Source organism: Solanum verrucosum, unplaced genomic scaffold (assembly GCF_900185275.1).
Source record: "Solanum verrucosum unplaced genomic scaffold, falcon-dt-bn FXZP01000072.1, whole genome shotgun sequence".
Classification (NCBI taxonomy): Eukaryota; Viridiplantae; Streptophyta; class Magnoliopsida; order Solanales; family Solanaceae; genus Solanum; species Solanum verrucosum.
In genome coordinates, this window is record NW_026020208.1 from 790325 (window position 1) to 797713 (window position 7389).

At 28.8% G+C, this 7389-nt stretch overlaps 1 protein-coding gene across 1 annotated transcript in view; it reads left to right on the forward strand.

Moving 5' to 3' along the window:
- The window catches only part of LOC125830205 (HMG1/2-like protein), a 185001-nt gene that overhangs the window by 48094 nt on the left and 129518 nt on the right, over positions 1-7389 (forward strand). The window lies entirely within an intron of this gene.

Here is a 7389-nt window from a genome sequence, read left to right on the forward strand (position 1 = left end):
AATCACATTAATTTTATGTAAATAAGTATTGAATTGACAGATGTAATTAGTTGTGCACGAGTGGTTTATTGACGTGCTAATGATTCCCTAATTAAAAGTGATAATAATGATTAATACAGCTAATTGCAATATTGACTTCTAATTTTATTTTAAGTCCCACTTCTGCAGCAGAATCAGGAGAGATTTAATTAATTAAAATAATAAGTACTATACTGATTGGTTATATACTTTTTCCATCTTTATTTGTCTTTTATACAAGATTTTTTTTTTTTTTTCTTGTTTGTCATGTTATTTTTCCCTTTGAGTATGTTTATTGTTTGGTACGAAGAAAAATATTTATTTAAAAAAATACGTGAATTTCTTATATTTGATACATAAATAAAATGTTATTCTTAAAATATTTGTATATAATCTAATTAAATACAATAAGAGACAGAGGTGAGACGGGGGGTAAGAGTGTGGGCGTGATGGAGGATAGGAGCTACGAGGGTGGAAGGATGCAATTAATATGAAATGTCACTAATAAAATTTGTTTTTCCTGCTTTGAGAAATTATTTTGTTCATTTTTAACAATTCTTTTATTAAAATATTTAATCAATTGAACGTGAAAATATTGACATATCGAACCTAACCTTTGTATAAGCGTATTGGGTAACTCATAATTATTGATATATATATTATGATAATAGTTATGTATTTTCAACATGTAAGCTATTCAAGAAGATGGCGTTGGAAATAGGTATATATGAATTCTATTATATTGTGTTCAATTCCACAACCACAAAAACGTTGGTTGTCATAATAGAATTATGAAAAATAATGATAGTATTTTAGCCATGATTGAGTAGAAATTATTGGTGTGTTTGGTAGGAAGAAAAACATTGCAAAGAATGTTGGCATGAAGAGTAAGGTTAATTCGTAATATTATCGCAGAAAAATGAGGTTCGAGTTGATGAATGGAAGATCAAGGTTGCAATACGTCTCCATCGTCATCTTCCACAGGAGTTGATTAATTAGGTTAAGAGAAATATAAGGCAATCCTATTAAAAAGAACATTAAGGATACATTGACTCTCTTGGAATTCACAATTTTTTATTTTCTCATGTTTGGTTAAAATTATGAAAAATACCCTTTTTCATGAAAATAAGTTGCATAAAATTGGGGAAATAAATTTCCTTAATAGACGTATGGAAAACAAGTTTTGCAAAAGGCATTTGTATCTTCCCAATCCTCCAACACATTTCATCAGTTCATCTTTACCCACACCCTCGTAGCTTCCATCCCCACCACTCATAACATGATTTGTCTAATTTATATAAAATAACTGTGGATCATACTTTTTGCATACATATCAAACCCACACACAAAAAAAGCAGTAACCCATTTATTTTTTTAGAAAATATTTTCCATCATACCGATCACAACTTAAAAAAGTTTGTCATATTGAACAAACTATAAAAAGAGATATTTAATGAAAATAAATTTCTTTTTAGCGATAATATCTATTATCGCAAAATTATTTAGCAGTAATTAAGTTAATGTCATTGCATCCCGCTGAAACCTTTAGTGATATTATATAAAATGTTGATTATGAATATTCATATATATTATTATCGCTAAATATAATATGACAATACTGCTAAATCTTTTACTTAGTTGGCGTGACACCCTTTGTTTAAACCACAAAAACTATATTGGGTAACTCTTGAATACTTGAAAAGTGAGATTATATATTATGAGAATAATTATCTATTTTCAACATGTAAAATATTCAAGAAGATGGTGTTGCAATTAGTTATATATAATTAACTCTATTATATTTAGATATATTCCACAATTACAGAAACGTTGGTTGTATTAATAGAATTAAGTAGGAAAAATAATGATAGTATTTTTTTTAGCCATGATTGAGTGGAGATTATATATGAGTGCGTTTGATACGGAGGAAAATATTGTAAAGTCGTGAGTATGAAGAGTGAGACTAATTCATAACATCAATTGTAGAAAAATAAGTTTAAATTGATAGCACAGGAGATCAAGGCAGTAATTTGTTTGATCGAAATTCTGAAAAATATTTTCTTTGTAAAAATAAATTGTTTAAAATTGAGGAAAATGATTTTCACGTAGCTTCCATCCTCATCAGTCACCCTCACCACCCAACCTCCACCTTTCATAACATTTGTCTAAATTATATATAAATAATTTTATAAATAATTTTAGAATTATATTTTTTGCATATATTCAAACACAAAATTAAATAAGCAACAATATTTAATAGTTTTTCAACCTATTAAAATTTTGCCTACTAAAACACTCAAAAAGTTGGACGTTAAGTACTAAGAACCTGGTTCTTAGTACAAGTCCGATCCTACCAACTTGTACAATATGTAAAGTGCGAAAAGTAAATAACACATGAGTTTATATATAGAAATCTTCTTTGCTTAGGGGAGTAAAAATTCCAATCTACTTCAGAAATTTCTATTACAAAAACATCACTTAAAACAATAAGCAGTTTCGATTAAAAGCTTCTTTAATTTATTATAACCTAAGAGCTAGACTAAAAATTTCTAGTTACTAATTAACAATATTAAATAAACACAACTGTAGCTACTACCTCCAAGCTGATCTCTTAGCCTAATTTTTTTTTTTTAAAAAAAATCTCTTAGAGAAAAACCTACAATAATGCTTAATAAACAAATAAGGTAAGGATGAGAGGGAGTTGCTTAGATGGTAAGCACCCCTCACTTTCAGCCCGAAGGTTGCGAGTTCGAGTCACCAAGGGAGCAAAAGGGGTGGGAGCTCCTAGGGGAGGGTAAAGAAAAAAAAAAAGACAAAAAAAAAACAAATAAGGTAAGGGTGTCATCACGTTCGATTCGGTTGAAACTATTGTGATTTTTTAATTCTTCCTCAACTATATATTTTGAACAACACATAAAAGTAATGAAATATGAATATATTGAGGTAACAATATTAGACGATTTATACAAGTTCAAATTTTTTAGAGAATGAGGCCTCTTATTCCTAAAACTTGGACCACTTAAATATCTTTAAATTCATAATATCTAAAAGAGAACATTACTGAATATACATACTTGATCTAATTGTCAATATAAATCGAAAAAATGAATTGTAGCTCAAAATCAAAGAAACCAACCCGTTTATTCTAATTGCACAGAATGACCCCAAAACTTTCAAAACTTCCTGAATCCGCCTCTGTTTGTACAAATTCTCAATGTAGGTGCATAAACTTGCAAGTAAATAATCTCAACCAATATATAGGCACACCTAGTGAGCATATATGGAAAAATAATATCTCCCAAAACCTAATGAATAAAGGAAACTAGTAGGAAACTCACACTTTTCATAATTTAAACTACTATTATGATTCTACTAATTTCTTACCAACTTGGTCTCATTAATAACAACAAGGATCTACCAAAATTCTACTTTTTTTATTTGTTTTGTGTGTGATTTTATTCTTCTCAATTGTGTGTAATTATATGCTAGATTAATCTATGACCTTAATTTAACTATAAGTTCTATCTTCAAGTTTCTCTCTAAACACTTTGATAACCTAGAGTTTCATCAAGTTTTTATAAAAGGGAAGTTTTGGAGCAACTATTAATAAATTATTTTTGTATGACTAATAGATTACAAATTTAAATTGCTACACTGTTTGCATCATATTTATTGAGGTGCAATCTGCACACAAAGTATATTTTTGCATATAATCGTCTTTTTTCTTTATTATTTCTTTTTATAAGTATATATCGAGTAATGAAATGACTGTTTTAGTGAAAATTTTATTTCTACTGCCGACAATAGGACAACGATTTATTATTTATTGAAATGGCAACTACATGGCTTTAGTGACAGTATAGTTGTTAATAGGCATCTTATAATATTATGGGCATGTGCACTGGCTAACATATCGCATCTCATAACCATGTGCACTGACATAGATCTTATATATGGTTAAATTCCGAGTTTATTTGAATTCAGTATTTTCATTTTTCAATATAAACTATAAAATTGTGTAGAAATTTACAAAAGTTATAATAAATAATTGATATACATTCATAAAGTATAATAATATTAAAAATCTTGAAAATAGATTTATAAAAAAATAAATTCTGAGTTTATTTTTACCCTTCAAATATTGAGGCATTATTAATTAAGGCATTATAAAATTGTCTTCGTACATCATAATTTGGTGAAATATTTTTCTAAGAAAGACGTGCAGGATTGTATAGTAAATATAAAATGACATATATAATATCTTTTTATTTGTTCTATTTTTTTAATTCCATTTTAATTATCATAAAATTATCATTTTGATATATTTAGTATATCTTTAACTTAAAGCTATAAAACTTAAAAGAGTATTTTATTTTTAAAAATATTTACAAATGAAGAGTAGCTTTCCCACAGCCACAACTAACATAATGATCGGAGTATATATATATATATTTATACAAAAAGAGTGATCAATAGGATAAAATCCCTAAAACATTATTTTCATTATTTTAATTTATATAGAAAAATTTAACCTATTTCAAAAAGGAATGAGCTTTTTATATAATTAAAAAATAATTTAACTTAAATTATTATTTTTTTCTTTAATAAAGTTATTTACCACAATTGTTTTTTTTAAAAAAATTCTTCTTAAATTTTGTCTCTAGTTACATCGTGCCACATAAATTGAGATGTGAAGAGAGTATTATTTTATGTTTTCATATCTAAATCATTGAATGTTTATGTTATCCTTTAAACTATAACTCCCTTTAGATTAAGAATTTTCATCTGAATATGTGAAAAAATATTTAAGATAATTATTGAGAGACGTGTGAAAAATAAAAAAATAAAATAAAAATATCACCCTTTTTGTTGATTTAATTTAAACAATACGTAAAGTTCTAAAAAAAACGCAGTTTCAATAAATGCACATTACTGAAAACAAAGGCAGATCTAAAATTATATAGATGTCACGTCATTTTAAACGTGTATAGATGTGTTATTTATAAAATTCAAATAGGGTAACTTTTTGGTCTGGTTAATCAACTTTGGCTTCAGTTAAAAATAGTCGGAAAAAAAATCCTTTTGGCCAGATTTTTTTTTATATAGATAAGGGAAAAATTCTTTTGTTCAAAAAATTTGGTCAGAATTTGATCAAAATGGTAAAATAACATATTTCACACTCAGTGGCGGAATTGCCTTACGAAAAATTATATGATTTATACATGGTTAAATAATTATTTTTTTATATATAGTAGATGTCGAACCCCCTTCGGCTACTTCGTGTGTCTATTTTTGTAGATTTTGAACTCCCTTATTGAAAATTCTGGCTCCGCCACTGTTCACACTATGTTATTTTACCTTTTAAAACATTTTTACCCTTTTAATTTTAATACCTTTTAATTAAAAAATGGAAAATAGATCAGTTTATTTTAAAATAAAAGTATAGACTTTTTAAAATTCTGTTCAAATTTTCTGGCCATTTAGGACCCATAGATAAATTATTCAAACTTATTCATGGACTAATATACACCAAAAACTTAGAAAATTGCCTAATTCCGGTGATATGGCTTCTAAATGCTCAAAATATGTGCAAAAAATAGTGATGCTTCACGTATAACTCCCCCAACTCCCTACGGAGGGTTCCATGAAGGTTTTGCAAAAAACCCGTCTAGAAGCCATATCACCAAAAAATTTATGGGCTAACATACATGAAAAAATTGAGAAATCACCTAATTCCTGTAAAATGACTCTAAATGCCAAAAATATGTGGAAAAAAATGGTGAGGATTCACGTACTACTCCCATGATTCCCTACGGAGGGTTCCAAAAAGTTTTGCAACAAAATCGTCTAGAAGCCATATCACAAAAATATTCATGGATTAACACACACAAAAACTGAGAAAATCGCCTAATTCCTGTAAAATGCTCACAAGTGATCAAAATATGTGAAAAAATGGAGAGACTTCACGTAATGCTTCCCAAACTCCCTACGAAGGGTTCCACAAATATTTTACAAAAAAAATTGTTCAGAAGTCTTATCACTAAAATATTCATGGGCTAATAACACATGAAAAATTGAGAAAATCGCCTAATTCCTTTAAAATGACTCCTAAATGTTCAAAATATGTACAAAACCTGGTGAGGTCTTCACATACTGCTCCCCCAACTCCCTACATAGGGTTTCATAAATGTTTTACCAAAAAAATCGTCCAGAAGCCATATCACAAAAATATTCATGGATTAACACACACAAAAACTGAGAAAATCGTCTAAGTCCTGTAAAATGCTCCTAAGTGATCAAAATATGTGAAAAATGGTGAGACTTCAGATAATGCTCCCCAAACTCCCTACGAAGGGTTCCACAAATATTTTACAAAAAAAACTGTTAGAAGTCTTATCATCAAAATATTCATGGGCTAATAACACACATGAAAAATTGAGAAAATCGCCTAATTCCTTTAAAATGACTCCTAAATGTTCAAAATATGTACAAAAACTGATGAGGTCTTCACATACTGCTCCTCCAACTCCCTACAGAGTGTTTCATAAAGGTTTTGCCAAAAAAATCGTTCGAAAGCCATATCATCAAAATCTTCATGGGCTAACACACATGAAAACTGAGAAAATCGTCTGATTCATGTAAAATGACTCCTAAATGTCCAAATTATGTGCTTAAAATGGCGAGGCCTCACATACTGTTCTCCTAACTCTATACGGAAGGTTCCTTAAAGATTTTGCTAAAATGTTGTTAGGAAGACATCACCAAAATATTCATTAGCTAACGCACATGAAAAACTGAGAAAATCGTCAAATTTCTATACAATGGCTCCTTAATGCCCAAAATATGTGGGAAAAAAATGGTGAGGCTTCACATAATGCTCGCCCTACTTCTTACAAAGGGTTCAGTAAATGATTGGCCAAAACATCGTCTGAAAGCCATATCACAAAAATATTCATGGGCCAACACACACAAAAGACTGAAAAAATCGCCTAATTCCTGTATAATGGTGCCCCTAAATGTCCAAAATATGTGTTAAAAATGGTGAGTCTCACGTACTACTTCCTCAACTCCCTACAGAGAGCTTCGTAAATATTTTGTAAAATTATTAGCCTGAAGTCATATCACTAAAATATTCATAGCGTCCACACGAAAGAACGTAAAAAATCGTCTAACTTTTGCAAAATAGCTCCTAAATGCTCAAAATATGTGCAAAAGATGGTAAAGTTTCACATACTGCTCCCCAATTTTCTACGAAGGGTTCCATAAAGATTTTACCAAAAATCATCTAAAAATCATATCATTAAAATATTTATGGGCTAACACATATGAAAAAATTAAAGAAAAATGATCTTATTCCTTTCAAATGGCTTC